The following is a 15,393-nucleotide window of genomic DNA, read 5'->3' on the forward strand; positions in this document are numbered from 1 at the left end:
TGAAAGCAATTTGTGCAAAAGTTTTGGCTGGCATAAATTTTTACTTTAGTTTTGGTAACATGAGTTTTCTTAATTTAAATGATGAGTTTTGTTTAATTAAGTGATGAGTTGTGTTGTTTATTTTGCATAATGTAGTGATTAAATGAGATGCATTTATAGAACTTGTAGTGTTGTTTAATCCTTAATGGACATTTATTATCAAAGAGGAAATCATTGGAAAGAATCCCCTTCCTGGCTTGTGTTGTCAGAATGCAAACCAAACTGGCTTAAGGCTATCATCATCTTTATTAAGGTTAGCTTTCATTTAATCATTCTGCTGCAATGCAATATTTACATGTGACTCATGTGGAACATGACTTTGTTAGGACCCATCTGATATAGCCAAGGGTAGTGTCCACAATAAAGTGCTCTCAGATCCTAATTTTGGTTCACATATGGTTGTTGGATCTGTCATGTTATTGAAAGAAGTACAAAATTTAATATACATATATATATATATATATATATATATATATATATATTGTTTATCATCTTCGCATACTATTTCTCCTAAAAGTGGATACATTTTGATTAACTATGTTGCCATCTTCAAACCCAATCCATCGATTGCCTACCTCAACATCACATTTAGGAACATTGTTAAGGCAAATAAATAAACTACAAACAAATATGTCTTTTATTCATTTCAGTGATTGGGTTAATTTAACATTCCTATTACTTTCTTTCATGACTAGGTTTTCAATTTTGACATAACTCCTCCAACTAAAGAACAAGTTAAGGCTTTTATGCCTGTAGTACGACTTAACCATCTTGTGAAACCCAATGTGGAAGCCAATGTGGACACCAATGTGCACCCAAATCGAAACGCAAATGAAAGCACAAATATGGAACCCAACGAGTTATCCAATGTGGACCCCAATGTGCACCTAAGTGTGGTAGTCAATGTGGAGGATATACAGATGGTTCCATGTTTTGATAACTATTTATGTAACTGGATAATTTATCATTTATGTAACTGATAACTGCTTAATGTCTTTAATGTCTATACTACTTTTCTTTAACTTTAGGGTTTAATTTGGTCATTTATACTTCCAATTTTATCACTATATGTGTTTGTAAGGATGTACTACATGTATGGGATTGAAGTTATTTTGTGCACTTTATTGATCATTGTACCCAAATGTTTACATGTAACCCACTATTAGTCAAATGACACACGTGCATTAGGTAAATCCATAAGTCACACATGACAGACATTTGAACTGTCAAAATATTAAATGCTAACCAATATACTACTAAGTGTCGACCTATATTAAACATTTTTCATAATCTGTGGTGTGTGAAAAGGGTTTGTACATATAACCCACTTTTAATGAATCAAACACCTTAATAAGGTATATGCAACATATTTAACGTCATGAAATTTGTTGTGGGATAATTTGTCCACATGTCCCCACTTAATAGACATGGCAAGTATGGAAAAATTAAATGTTAACCAATATAGTATTAAGTGTTGACCTGAGATGAACGTTTTGCACACCTTCACAGTTCGTGGTGTGTGAAAAGGGTTTGTACATATAATCCACTTTTATTGAATCAAACCACCTTAATAAGGACATCTTCTTGATGTTGAACAACTTGCATTAAGTCACGTTTTCTCCCATCCTTAGTTCAACATCCATATTCCTTGAAACCTTCCTTGACAAAAGATTGAGTCAGCTCTTCTACAGAGGCAATAATATCTTGAACAACTTGCAAGATTTTCATAACAACAATCAATAATTACAAATCACATCATTAAAATAACTAAATATCTTACAAAAAAATAATAATCTCAAAATACAAAATCTACAATGTTCTTTTTCAAACTCTTGTTAATTCCACAGTTCCCCTACTTTCACTTCCAACCAATGCAAGATTTTGGGGAATTTGGTGGTCGGACATCGTTCCTTTGAGTTCTAAATGAGAAAATGGTCAAAAGACCATAACTGAAAGAATTGTAAGGAAAATCAATTAAAAATCATGACCACATATTTTAAAGTCATCAAATGAAAAACCAAATGAATTAAACATACATGGAAGTGTTTGCTATTTGGTTTGTCCCTTAAGAACATTTTAGTTGCATATATAGTCCCAACCAAATACTCATACACCACACCACCCCAATTATATTTCTGAATACTACCAAGGTCATCATCATTATTGAATAAAATAGAAAAAACTCTTCCATTACCATTGGGCAACAAAAACTTAGAAATTGCTAACAAAAGATAAAACTTACAAAAATTATCCAAAGAAAGTTCTTTAATATGTTTTAATAGGTAATCATAAACCATTTCAATATCAACAACTCTATCAAGACCAAAAAGCTTTTAACAATCACTACCTACCCCTTCCCGATTTAAATCAATCTTCTCACAAACCACCCTCAAACCCAGTCCAAGACATACATCTAATAAGGTAAATCCCACAACTTCTAGACTCATGTCAAACCCTCCCAGCCTTTCATCCCACCTACTAATTAACGAACTTAAAAGATTCTTAGATATCATGACAGACTCTTTGAACAATCATACAAAAATAATGAGTTAGGTCAACACTTTATTCAACTCAGGTCCACAAATATGTCATTCATATAAAGAAAATCTAAGTTAAATGTCCTTCTTTGCTTGCAATCATCACATAATCCTCTATTAAAACTTCATGAGCCAACAAATGATAAGACAAATAAAGTTAACTGATAACATCCATGCTTGTCACAGGAATCCAAAACACTATTAGCTACTCACAATTTCTTTGGTACAAATCAGTATTAGTCAACAATGAATCATCACACTACAAATCAAAGTTATAGGTAACCTAAGTCACTATAAATATTCAATAAAACCTAACTAACGAATTAAGTGAGCTCTTTACAAGTTAGCCTAACTGAGCAAATATACAAATTCACCCTTTTACAAATTCAGTACATGGAATTGTAAACACCTTCAATCTATAAACATAGATGGTATACCCTAAGTCACCAGTTATAAATAGTCATGTCTCTGAATGAGAACGAGGTATACCTTTGCTGAGAGACACCATTAAGTATACGAAACTCCATGAAGTAATACACACCAACAAATCAACCAAGCGAATTTCAGACTCAATGGCATAATCTCACACACACATCGATACAAGGCCCGACAAAAACAAAAAAAATAGAAACAAATTTAACGCCAACTTCAAATCTCAATGGCATAATTTAAAGGCGAACAAGAACAAAAAAAAACATACTTCTTTAACCATAACATCCACAACAATGATTTGAAACTAAAAACCCACAAAGTTTTTGCCTTTTACAGAAACTAAAAAATCAAACCTGCCACCACGAATAACCACCGAGACTCAATTGAACTAACGAAAGAGAGCCACAACCCTAAGGTCATTCTAATGACAATAAAAATCCTTCAACGAAAAAGGCTTTCGTTAGAGTTCAAGAACAACGACTAAACTTGGAAAAGGAGGTTGAAGAATGTCGCAATTGAAATCGCGAGGGGACAACGAACCAAAAATAAAATATATACATGTAAAAAAAGAGCTTTGGAGTGTCATTGATAAAGGATTGATCCCTACCAAGGATGATGGCCCATGACATATGCTTAGAAGAAAGGGAGTTCCTTGATTCCTTCCTTTGCTTTTATTTTCTTTAGTTTAAAATTCCATTAAGTTGGCTTGGTTGACTATTTTTAAGTTGACTTGTTGACCTTGACTTTGGTTTGACTTGTTGACTCAAAGAATTAGTTTAACCTAAAGCCAACATGCAAATTCAAAAATAACTTGTTTTGTAGGATCATTAAGAGGTGGGACAAGGAAGACAAGTGGCACATTTATATGGCTTTTAGAGAGCACATGTGGAGGAAAGAGAAGGAGCAAAGCTTTCTAGAAACATCTAGAAAGGATGACCACATGCCTTGGCCACCAAGAAGTCTAGACACATCTAGAAGGAGCATCCACCTTGCCTTGGCCAAGAAGGCTTCTAGAATGTGTCCATGTACTCCTTTGTTGACCTACTTTCTAGACTCTTGGTTTCTATATTTGCATTGTAATCCTTTTTAACTTATTTGTTTTTGCTAAGAGGCCCCTAGACACTTCTATTTAACGGGACCTCTAACACTTGTACAAGGGTTGAACATTTAGGAGAATTTATACACTTTATGTTTCAACCTTTTTGTGAGAGCATTCCTCCTTAGGGAATAGAGTTCTTTCAAGCCTTATCTTGCCTTGGAAAGTGGCGACATACACCACTCATCTTCAAGGTTGCCATGGCTTCTTCTAGCCTAGCCTTGTAGTGGCGTGAATCCTCTATTCCTCCCCTTTCCCTTGCTTTTCATTTTATGTTTCTTTACTCTTCTTGGTTTATATTGTTTCTATTATATGTTTTTCCTTTTGGTTTCTTACTCTCTATCAATCCATCCTCATCCTCTCTAGAACCTTGGAAAGGAACCTTCACATCTAGATAGCTTGCTATCTTAATGTCTAGTGGGTATTTCCTTGGTTTTCTTAATCAATCATCACCATATTCATTAATCTTTTAAAAGGAACAAGATAATCATACATCATTTGGTATTTAGAGCTTTGATTGTCCTTGAATATGGTGTTTTCATGTTCTAACCTTGTGTTTTATAGCTATCTTTGAATAGTCTAAATAAAAACAGTGTTGGTAGCAACGTGTGCGTTTTGAAAAAAATACTGCATCTAGCTCAGTGGTTGAAAAGTAACGTTCTTTATATCAAAAGAAAGGTTTGTGAGTCTTGTTTCCAAAAAAAAAAAAGAATGAACGCATTTGGAGTTCTGTGGAGAGAGTTACGATCAAATGAGTGAGCAAAGGTCAGAGCTGTCGAGAATATGAAAAACAACATTTTCAGGTTATGTTATGACAATTTTGGCTTCGGTTTTGTGACTCTTTTTGCTCCTAAATGTGGTTGGATAACATGTCTTTGGATGCTTAGTCATTGAACTTCAAATCCATGAGTTTAAATGCATCATAGCTACATGTTTATGTCTTTATGTATGTCATGTTGAGTCTTTAAATGTGCCTAACTTTTGCTTGAGTCATATGTCATATGTTAGCTTGAAGTTTTCTTGTTCTTGTTATTCCAAGTATTTGAATATTGCATTCACCTTATGTCTTGTTTGATGTATGCTCCTTGAACTTGATTTTGGCCTAAAAATTTGGAAATTAAGTGTCCAAGCCACCCAAAACACCTTTCTCATCATTTTGTGAAACTAGTTTTTGAAAGAAGAAAAATTTTGGTACACTTTTACGATCTTATCGAGAGCAATATGGCTCTTTGATGAACCAAAATTGTGTTTCCACTAAGTGTCATGCTACTAGTTTTCATATTTAGGTGTTGGGTGATATTGGCTAATTAGTTCCATGCTTAAAACTTGGTTATGGTGTATGCATGATTTGAGACTTGGTGATGCATAGTTCAAGTATTTTTCCAATAGAGTCTTTTCATGTGCTTTTCTTGGCTTTAAGTACTTTTATTGCTTGTCTTTAGGTTCTTTGTTTTGTCTTAGTAGTTTTCTTCCTTTGCTTTCCTTTGAGTGTAGTGGCCAAGCCACTTGAACTTGTCTTGAAAATGTTTCCAAAAACTTTGAAAGCATTTCACTCCTTTTTGGTGGATTTGAGTGTAGTCTTGCCTTGTTGCTTTGGGGGAGAGTGATCTAAACACTTGGGCGAATTTCTTTGGACCATACTTGATCTTGGGTTTGGTTACCAATTGTCACTAACACCTCATTTTCTCGGATTTTGAGTTTTGTTGTAGGAAAGTGAGATGGTGACTCCCATGGCCAATCAAGGTGCATTGGTAGACATTGGTAAAATCTTACAAGAAATGGAGCTTAAGAGACAAGAAGATAGAGAACAACAAGAAAGAACCGTTCAAGTTTACATGGAACAAATGCAACAACAAATTCAACAAATTCAACAACAATTGCAACCATTCCAAAGAGAGGCTAGGAAAAGAGAGCATTATAGGTGTCAACCATCACAAAAGAAGGAAACTCCAAAGATTCCCAAGTTCTATGGTGGATGTGATCCCAAAATCTACCTTGATTGGGAAGCTCAAGTGGAGCAAATTTTTAATGAAAATCATGTAAAGGATCAAGCACAAGTTGATCTAGTAGTGTTAGGATTTTTGGAGTATGCCAAAATTTGGTGGCATAAAGTTTGTAAAAATTATGACCAAGGGCCACCCGCGACTTCTTGGATGGACATTAAAACTTTTATGCGCGCTAGATTTGTTCCTCCCTCCTATAGGAAGGAACTTCTTTTGAAATTCCAAAGGCTTCACCAAGGTCCTATGTGTGTGAGTGAGTACTTTAAAGAATTAGAGTCTCAAATGTTTAGGGTTGGAATAAAAGAAACTAATAAAGAAAAAATGAAAAGGTTTGTGAATGGTCTTAGGAGAGACATACAAGACCAAGTAGAGTTGTATGAGTACTCTACTCTTCAAAATATTTTCACACTTGCCCTTAGGATTGAAACTCATTTGAAAAGAAAAAATAGGGCAAGGAAGAGTTACTCACTCAACCACTACTATAGTCACTCATGGAAGGGAAAAGCTAAAGAGAACCATGATAAATCTCCTTCTATGTCTCACCAAGCACCATCAAGTAAAAATAAGTCACCAAATGATCACATTCACCATTCCACTTCTCAAAGATCAAGTTCCATTAAATGTTTTAAATGTTTGGGATATAAACACATTGCTTTGAATTGCCCAATCAAGAGGACAATGTTCTTAAAGAAGAGTGATGATGAGAGTGAATATTTTTCTTCCCCTTCTCCCCAAAGTACTTCTTCCCACACTTCTTGTTCTTCAATTGAAAGGACTAAACCCCTTGAAAGTGGATTGTTAATGGTAAGGCGCCAACTAGGGCAAGTTCCCAAAGAACTTAATCCTTCTCAAAGACAAAACCTTTTTCATGGAGGGTGCCTTATCAATGACAAGAAATGTCCCTTCATCATAGATAGTGGAAATTGTGTAAATATGGCTAGCCCAAGGGTGGTGGACAAGTTTGGCTTGAAAACCATTCCTCATGCCAAAGCCTACAAGCTATCATGGCTTAAGGAAGAAGAAATAAAAGTAACTAAACAAGTCCTCATTAACTTTTCAATTGGCAATTTTAGGGATGTGGTATTATGTGACATTGTGCCTATGGAAGCCAACCATATTTTGCTAGGTAGACCATGGCAATTTGATAGAAAAGTTGTTTATGATGGTCATGCAAACACCTATGTTTTCTTCTCCCTAGGAAAGAAGTTCATAATCCTACCTCTCCCACCTCCATAAGAAAATGAGGACAAAAATAAAATAAAAGATGAAAAAGAAAAACAAAAGGGGCAAGCTTTCACCAAGGAATTACTTGCCGACAAAGAGTTTTTCAAAGCAAGAGGTGCAACACCACTCTTCTTTCTCTTCCCAAACAAAGAGAGATGAACAAAAACACAAGCAAGAAAGGGAGATTGGCATTAAAAAGAAAGAGGGCATCTCTAAGACTAGAGATGGAATCATTAAAGATGAAGAAAGTTCTCATCAACTCAAGTCAAGCTCCATCAATAAAGACTTCAAGAATTTGAGGTCAAATTCTCTCCAACAAGGGGAGAATGATAAAGGATTGCTCCCTACCAAGGATGATGGCCCATGGCACATGCTTAGAAGAAAGGGAGTTCCTTGATTCCGTCCTTTGCTTTTATTTTCTTTAGTTTAAAATTCCATTAAGTTGGCTTGGTTGACTATTTTTAATGTGACTTGTTGACCTTGACTTTGGGTTGACTTGTTGACTCAAAGAATTAGCTTAACCTAAAGCCAACATGCTAATTCAAAAATAACTTGTTTTGTAGGATCATTAAGAGGTGGGACAAGGAAAGATAAGTGGCACATTTAGATGGCCTTTGGAGAGCATGTGTGGAGGAAAGAGAAGGAGCAAAGCTTTCTAGAAACATCTAGAAAGGATGACCACATGCCTTGTGATGGATGTCCTTGGTGGAGGAGAGGAAGGAAATCCATGGAAAATGATTAGGAGGAGATGGAGTGCAGTGGAATTTGGAGAAAGAGATAAAACTAGCTCTCGAAAATGGAGAATTTGGTGAAGATGACGAGTAGAAGTGGAGCTATGGTATGGAAGGTGGCTAGAGGAGATGAAGGAGAAGGTTAGTCATGTATGCTCTCAAATTAATAGGAGTGTGGAGTGATCTCAAACACTAGCATCTATTAGCAATTCAAGAGTAACCATTACAATAGTTGAGTGGCTCTATTTATAGGCACATGGCCGACCAAATGAAGAGAAAATGCAACAAAGATGAAATGCAAATGTAGATTGGAGAAGAAACTTGATTGGAGACTATGTGATGTAGTAGATGAGTGTTGATGATGCCAAGTGGCATATCACACTCTCCTTGCCCAAGTCACACACATACCATGCTTCCATCACATTCTCCTTGCTTAGTTCATGCTTTGCTTGCATCCAAATGGAGAGTCACTCAAGCAATTCTCGGCCAAAGGTAGCAAATTCGGCTCGGCCCAATTGATCCAAAAAGTGTTCTAGCTTTTATTAAAAGCAAAGCCTAAACAATGGCCCAATTTAAATCTAGACTACTTCCTTCATGCATCATCTCATATTGTAGAGATTTCTTTAGCCCATGTGAATAATGTAAAAAGCCCATGATTGACTTGATCATCTTGTGAGAGGCCCATGTGAATATTTCTCATCATGCTTCTAGTGATTGAGCCTTGATGTAGGCTTGGGCTTGTTGGGATCACATCACCTTGGCCACCAAGAAGTCTAGAAACATCTAGAAGGAGCATCCACCTTGCCTTGGCCAAGAAGGCTTCTAGAATGTGTCCATGTGCTCCTTTGTTGACCTACTTTCTAGACACTAGGTTTTTATATTTGCATTGTAATCCTTTTTAGCTTATTTGTTTTTGCTAAGAGGCTCCTAGACACTTTTATTTAAGGGGACCTCTAACACTTGTACAAGGGTTGAACATTTTGGAGAATATATACACTTTGTGTGTCAACCTTTTTGTGAGAGCATTCCTCCTTAGGGAGTGGAGTTCTTTCAAGCCTTATCTTGCCTTGGCAAGTGGCGGCATACACCACTCATCTTCAAGGTTGCCATGCTTTCTTCTAGCCTAGCCTTGTAGTGGCGTGAATCCTCCATTCCTCCCCTTTCCCTTGCTATTCATTTTGTGTTTCTTTACTCTTCTTGGTTTATATTGTTTCTATTATATGTTTTTCCTTTTGGTTTCTTACTCTCTATCAATCCATCCTATTCCTCTCTAAAACCTTGGAAATGAACCTTCACATCTAGATAGCTTGCTATCTTAATGTCCAGTGGGGATTTCCTTGGTTTTCTTAATCAATCATCACCATATTCATTAATCTTCTAAAAGGAACAAGATAATCCTACATCAGCCACCATACTTATTATGGGAAACTACGGAAAACCATAAAGATAAGAACAAGGTCTACGAAAATAGATTTTGGGTTCGGGTGTCGGTTACACCTAGGAAAGGTGTTAGCACCTAATTACACCTAGGAAAGGTGTTAGCACCCAATAACACCTATCTTAAAACGGTACCTTTAATTAAATATACAAATGAATGTGGATTTTTTAGATGTTTATTAAAAATAAGAAAAAAATAAAATTCAAAAGAAACAATTTTTTTTGGGCCCGACAAGGATTAATCTTTGCTCCTATGTATCTCCATTCATAATGAAAAATCAGAGTCACGTAGTTATTTTTGAAAAAACTTTTTGGTTTCGACAATCATGATAATTTTTTTATTTTGAAAATTTTTGTCTTTTTAGTAATTTTTAGAAAAGGAAAACGTATGAAGTGCTGAGATGATACAAACGGTTTAGGGTTTATGGTTTAGGATTTACGGTCACACGAGCACTTATACCTTTTAAAAGTTATAAGTGCATCTAATTTATTTATTTATTATCACTAGTGCAGATTTGACTTTTTAACTCGCCTTATAGGCTTCGGTTATAGTGGAACCGAAGCCTATAAGGAGGCGGTGGCATTTTTGTAATTTTGTCGAACTTTTTTGTCTCAGGTATCCTAAGAACCGGTGCAGTAAGTAGTTTTATGCCTCGGTTACAAATGAACCGAAGCTTATTAGGCAACCCAGTAACCAAAATTTCAAAAATGCCACTAGCGTCAGATGTTTTGGCCTCGGTTATTATTGGACCGAGGCAGTAAGTACTTTAGGCCTCGGTTATTAATTGAACCGAGGCTATAAAGCCTGTTATAATTTCCAATTCGTGAACCCTTTCCACTATTCATCATCTCTCACAGTTCTCTCTGCGCGAACCCTTTGCACTCTTTGCTACCACCACTGTCTAGCTCCATCACCGACTAGCTACCGTCGCGCGTCGCCGCCTCCGTCGTGCCATCCATTGTCGTCGATTGCATTGTTGCCTCTCGTTGCCGGTGAGTTCGAAAAATGGGTTTCTTTTTGTGTTTTTTTATTTTGCGTTTTGGTTTGTTTGTGTTGCTTTGGGGTTCACAAATTTAGGGTTCAAAACACACCAGTGCACTGTAACAAAGAGACACCGCAAGAGAGGAAGTGTCATTACCATCGTGAGCTCTCCCGCATTCACACAACGCCATCAGTGGTTGCGCAAACCAGATCGGCGATAGCGAAACCTACAAATAAAAAAACTAGATCTTCATACATTGTCGCGACCCCTGTAGATCCACAAACCACCACTGACAACTGCGGTTGTGCATGAGCCACGAGCCCCACCATGAACTCGCTACCACGACGAGAACGCCTCCACTGCGGACGCTACCACGACCACCGTTGCTTCAAGAGCTCCAAATGTGTCGTCGCGAGCTTTTAATTAATTAAAATTTTTTTGACACAATGGCTTCAATTCACATTAGAACTGAGGCAAAATAGTAACTTTATGGCTTTGGTTCACACCTGAGGCCAAAAGCCATCCCTTTTGGCCTCACCCTAATATGTCTCGGTTCTGGAATCGGGGCAGAATATCAAAAACAACCGGGGCCAAAAGCCCTTCCTTTACCAATGTATTATTCTTAAAAAAAATCGAAATAAGGATAGGATACCAAATAACACGTGTAACTATATATATATATATATATATATATATATATATATATATATATATATATATATATATATTCAACTATATATATTCAGACTTTATAAAAAACATTACAAAAAGAAAAATATTAAAAAATAAAGCTTAGGATTAAATTTATTCGCTTAGAGAGTAATTTAAAGAAATCAAACTAAAACCTATTATTCTTAAAAGGTTAAATAAAATTGAAAATAAAATTCTAAAACGGGGCCTACACTACAACACCAATATTTCGATTACGTATAGAAACGTACCACACATTGAATCCCATTGGTTCTTGAAATTAATCAAACATCAATCATGCATTTTTAAACACCCGTGAACAAACTGAACATAAGAAACAATATTCAAAGTCATGACATATGAAGAAAAATGGGACCAACCAAATGCATTAACTTTAAAACCAAAGGTCCCGCACCATGTATGCTATAAAAATGCACAAAAGCTGCACCATCTCCGGTGCCTTACAGTAAAGGCCACAAACTAAAACAACAATCTTTTCTTTAGAGAAGCGCATCAAATATCATCACCGTAAATTCAAAAACCCAATGTGATACAACTCGAATGCGGAACAAAACAAACTCAACATCACATTTCATTGATTTGGCCATTTTATATTGTTACATGTTTATACCAAAGCACAAGAATCCATATAAAATCAATCAATCTATGAGACTACATAATTTCACCGACAAATATAATATTAACAAATGAACCCCCCAAACAAAGCTTCTTAAGGAAAAAAAGCAATCACCAAACATGAACATGTCATTCAGTGACAAACCCCGAAACGTCTCGACCCCAAACTCCACAAGCACATACAAGGCATCACCAATTTAAACCCGCATCAAAGGAAAATCAATGAAAAGAAACATATTATCATGACTCAATTTAGACCCAATCATCCAAAAAACAATTAATAAACAAGGATGAATCCAGGCTAAAGGAAGAAATAGAGCAAAGCTTAGAATAGTACCAGTGGAGCTAGGGATCAGAAATATTGGTCCACTAGAGATCCAACAATGGTGAGGCCAAAAATCCAACTCGGTGGTGGGGTTCAAGTTGTGGGTTTTGAAGGAATGGAGGAGCAAGAGTTGGGGTGGAAAAGGTGATGTTTATTGAGGTGTTAATGCGCATTAGAAAATAAGGAAAAAATCGTCTTTGGATTAAGAAGGACCAATCTCCAGAATTCACCCTTTCTTGTTTAGCTAGATGTGTTTATATAGAGTACCATAAAATATAATGTAATCTCAAAATAAAGTTAATCTTGATTATAAGGAATTCTAAAAGATAAGAATCTGTCTTTATATTATGACATATTATGGAAATAAAATCATATAGAAAAATTAGATCACAAAATCAAGAGTGATAAGGAAAATTAATTTTAATTAGAAGAAATATTGCTGAGAATTATATTACTACTTTTTTTATCTGAAAAAGTTGTGTCACAAAAAATTTAGCACAAAATCAATTATCATAAAAAAAATGATTCTAAATATTAGAAGAAATTATATTTTTAATTATTAGAATCATATCACTAATTACTTGAAATTGAGTAGAAATGGCAAAGCATGAGAACATAAAATATTAAGTTGTAGTTAATCGCAAGAAATTGTGGTGTGGGTGGATAAAGTACAATAGGCTAAAAAATAAAAAAAATAAAAGGCGTAAAAAAAACACCCAAAAGATTAAAAGAGTCCTGTATTCGAATACTGCTACAATATTTTGGATCCTTTACACATGTTTTTCTACATAAAGAAATGAAAATGTTTGGTGCAGAATGAAAACAATGTCATTAACAAAGGTTTCTCAGGTGTCTCAGGTAAGCACATTATTTCCTTGTTTTCTTAATTTTCTTTTATATCTATTCAGTTTCCTTAGTTCCCTTTGACGATGTCGAACTCTTGAAGAGCTACTGATTATTTTATTTTATTTATTTTGTTTGGATGAACATTACCTGGTTATCATTTGCATCGGGGATATGGATCAGGAGCAAATAGCTAGCTTATTAATTTAGAGGCATTATAACTATCACTTGGTCTTTTTAATTGTTCTGTTTTTATTCATTTTATTTTTCTATAGTAGTTTTTTACCTTGTAAAACAGGTCTTGGGAAAGGTTGATGTAGATTTTTTTTCACACTTGAAAAGCATTAATTGTAATGTAATGAAGCAGTGTTGGTATTCCGTTTTTGTCACGTGACATGACTGAACATGACATGTATAGAAACAAAAAAGTTTTTGGATCTCTAAATGTCATTGGGATTTTTATGTAGCAAACAACTTACTTCTCAGCTTGATATGCTGTAGCATTTTCTAGTGATGTTGAAGTGAAAATTGTGTGGCAGGGTGGTGGATGGTGTAATAATATTCAAACATGTGTTTATCCCAAGAAAACCCGGCGTGGATCATCAGATTTCATGGAAAAAGAGATACCTTTTACTGAAATATTGAGTAATAAGGCTAAAGAAAATCCAGGTTTCTTTTCAGCTGAAAAATTTGAAATGATCAAATTCTTCTCTTTTCATTTTCTTGTTATATTCATCAGTCGTTTTCTATATGTTATTGTTCCTCATGTTCGTAGATTTTTTCAATTGGAATAGCGTAAAGCTTCGTTATTGTGATGGTGCCTCATTTACTGGGAACAGTGAAGATGAGGTAGAGTTTGATTCCTGGTGTTCCTAAAATTAATATTTTGGTTGCAAGAAGATGAAATAATAGAAGTTGTTGCCTTAAAAGTTTAGTACAATATGTGGAATTCACTTGAAATTCGTTAATATGATCAATTAATTGAAGGTTATTCCACTGAATTTAGTTTCATAGATTGTTTGTCAAAATAGACTGCTGAACTGCAATTTAAAAGACAACGTATTTAGACAGCTCTATTGGAAGATTTGATGTCAAAGGAAAAGCGTTTTGTCGATCAGGTTATAGAAACTCATATATATATATATATATATATTACGTTCTTAGTAATATTTGTTCTGTGCATTTAATTTTGCTTCGGGCTCTTCTTTTGGGATGCTCCGCGGGTGACCTAGCTACTATTATTCATTGTGATGAAAGTATGATATTAATACTCCAATGAATGTTCATAACTGAAAATGGTAAGTGTATTGTTTTCATTTCCGCACATTCGGTTCATTGCTGATAATGGAAAAAATTTATAGGGTATGTCTAAGAAGATGATCCAAATTCCACTTCTGAAGAACATCTTAATGATTCTAAAAGGATAAAGTACTTGGTGGATCACATAGAGGCCATGGTAGCGGTAATAAGGAAAGATTATAAAAAAGACAATTAGAAAAAAACCCAGCAGTTTATGTATAATAAAAACCAATCAAGTATTCCAATTTTGACTAAATTTGGTATAAAAACAAAATTTTGATCGAAAGATCACATGTCTGATTGAAATTCCACCAACTCCATTTTTCCACTTTTAGGTTCTTTCTTTCTAGTTTCATTTTAAACTTGGTATTCTAAGTCCTGACATCAGTTTTTTTTTCTTTGTAATTTCCCCATTTTTGGCAGTACCACTCCTTTTTATGCTTCTTTATGTTTGGAGTAGAGAATTTCCCGATGCTCAAATCAAACATATATGGGCTTGTTGCTCTAAAGGTATGTTTCAATCTTCTTCTATAAGTTAGCCTTATTCTTATTAAATTGTAATGCAAATTCTAGAAGAATCTAGAAAATTCTAAGAGAAAAGTATTGAAATGTAACAAAAGTTCTAGAACAAAGTAAAAAATCCTAAGATAGGAAGACAATATCAAGAGCATTCTACATAGGCAAAATTCTAGAACATTCCACACAAGTTGTGGCTATCACTTTCTAGATAAGATAAGAACAAAGACAACATCTAACACACCACTCACAACTACAAGTACATACTCCTTCCAACTACAACTTTTGCATTCTACTATCTTCACAATTTTCTCTATCCCATCAATTATTCCTTTCACAACCTAAAAATACTATCAATGGTACTAGAGCTACGTTCGGTCATCTACTGGGCGTAGATAAATTTTTCAACTACTTAAAAAAACAAGAACTCAATTCTATACTACTTCCACTACTAATCAAACATCATCAATTCCAGTACCTATTTTCACAGGAGAAAATTAGGAATTTTGGAGGGTGAAAATGAAGACATTCTTTCGCTCCCAAGACTTATGGGACATTATAGAAGAGGGCTTCACTATTCCAGAAGACACTTCCACTCTAAT

General features: G+C 35.0%; 1 long non-coding RNA gene across 1 annotated transcript; it reads right to left on the reverse strand.

Annotated features, from left to right (window-relative positions):
- Window positions 1–1,476: 1,476 nt before the first annotated feature.
- On the reverse strand, window positions 1,477–12,377 carry LOC114186157. The gene is made up of 2 exons (XR_003604978.1): window positions 12,146–12,377; window positions 1,477–1,988 (listed from the first exon to the last, which is right to left on the reverse strand). It is a non-coding gene; the product is annotated as an uncharacterized LOC114186157 (long non-coding RNA).
- Window positions 12,378–15,393: the final 3,016 nt, after the last annotated feature.

The sequence above is a fragment of the Vigna unguiculata genome, chromosome 5 (assembly GCF_004118075.2).
Source record: "Vigna unguiculata cultivar IT97K-499-35 chromosome 5, ASM411807v1, whole genome shotgun sequence".
In the NCBI taxonomy this organism is placed as follows: domain Eukaryota; kingdom Viridiplantae; phylum Streptophyta; class Magnoliopsida; order Fabales; family Fabaceae; genus Vigna; species Vigna unguiculata.